Raw genomic sequence first — 1,774 nt, 5'->3', positions numbered from 1 at the left:
AAAAAAAAAAAAAAAAAAAAAAAAAACTTTAACCTCTGTATCTTGTCTTTGACTTTGGGGAGAGTCTTCTGGCGAATAGGAGGATGAGGTATCAAAGCTGTAATGTCTTTAGCTGACAGAGATTGCTGTAAACGTGTTGAACTGATTCAGGACTTGCAGGCAGCCTTGAGAACGCACCAAAGAAGATCTGCAGGACTGTTTCAAAGAGCGGCAAGAGTGACGACTACGGAGCAGCAGCACACACGGCGCTGTCGGCACCTGCGACAGCTCCTTCCTCCGGGACACTTCCCGGAGGACCTGCCTGATGCTGCCTCACTGTTAATCTTTGAAAGGCACAAGTAGGGCTGGGGATGTCGCTCAGTGGCACAAGCACCTGCCTGGCAAGTGCAGGGTTCTGAGTTCGATCCCCGGCACCTCAAAAAAGGAGAAAGGCACAAGTAGAAGGGGTATACGCTAAAATAATGACTGAAAGTATAATATATTCAATGCATACATGATCAACACTATCAAGTTACGTGCTGTGTGTAATTATTCATGCTGTACTTTTGCGTGACTGGCCACATGCGACGTCTGTCCACACCAGGATCCCCACAAGCATGTGAGCACTGCCTTGTGTCATGATGGCTACGTCATCAAGAAACAATGGAATTTTTCAGCTCTGTTATAGTCCTGAGGGGCACAGGCAGTGCATGCGGGGGCATCACTGACTCAAACATGGTCATAAGGCATGCCCACGCGACTGTGTACATACTCAGGTGTGACAGGAGGGTACAGGGAATATTTAAATTTTTAAAACTATATGATAAGGGGGCTGGGGATTTAGCTCAGCGGCACAGCACCTGCCTGACAAGCGCAAGGTCGTGAGTTTGATTCCTGGTACCGGAAGGAAAAAAAAAACTATATTATAAGAATTTAGTTACTCAGAATACAAGATATAAGCATTTAATTGCCCAAACAATATTAGCACAAATCATTCTTTTCAATGAACTGACAGGAATTAGTAGCATAACTATCTTAACTATCTTGTGTATATATATATATATATTTTTTTCTTTTCCCTTCCTGTTGTTAACAATGTATTAACCACTGTTACATCCTATTATCTTGTTTTGAAATTTTATTTTTTCTCTTCAAACTAAAAATGTATAGTGCTATATATAGTAATGTATATACAACAATAGGAGACACGTTGCCATTAACCCCCTTCAGGATACTCCCGTGCCCCGCACCTCCCCACGCGGTCCCTCCCCACCTCCTGCAGCAGCTCTGGAGTTCTCCTTCCTGAGGGTCGTTAGCGCCCTGTCCTGGCTGCCCGAGTCCTGAACGGATTCCAAACGCTTCCCTTTCGCGGTCCTTGTAACCTTGCGGAAGAGCCAGAAGCCACGCGGCGCCTGATCTGGCGAAGGATGAGGGCAAACCGTCCTGATTTTATTTGACAGAAACTGTTGCAAATACCTTGAATCAGTTGGGGTCATGGAGGCAGTCGTGAAAAGACACAAAGGCGGACTTCGTGTTTCAGAAAAGGGCAGGAACTCCAGGACGGGTCTGTTTCGGGCGGGGGTACCTTGCGGGGGATCATGGCAATGCGTCTTTTACTGTAACGCTTTCTTCATTTTTTATATCGGTGTTCACTTTCCTGTTACTTACATCTGCGGTGCTGAATGCTAGCTGCGTTTCTTGGACAGACCGCGAGTGGGCATCTGTGTGATGCGCTTCTTCGTGCACTTTATCTGTCTGTGCCTCACTGTTCAGTCTGTACCCATTTTACTTTTTT

The 1,774-nt window shown here is 45.7% G+C and overlaps 1 pseudogene; it reads left to right on the top strand.

Annotated features, from left to right (window-relative positions):
• Positions 1-305, top strand: part of LOC102006312 — a 38,179-nt pseudogene extending 37,874 nt beyond the window's left edge.
• The last annotated feature ends 1,469 nt before the right edge of the window (positions 306-1,774 follow it).

This window comes from Chinchilla lanigera, unplaced genomic scaffold (assembly GCF_000276665.1).
Source record: "Chinchilla lanigera isolate Chin_1 unplaced genomic scaffold, ChiLan1.0 scaffold00053, whole genome shotgun sequence".
Taxonomy (NCBI): domain Eukaryota; kingdom Metazoa; phylum Chordata; class Mammalia; order Rodentia; family Chinchillidae; genus Chinchilla; species Chinchilla lanigera.
This window is presented reverse-complemented; position numbering and strand designations above follow the sequence as displayed.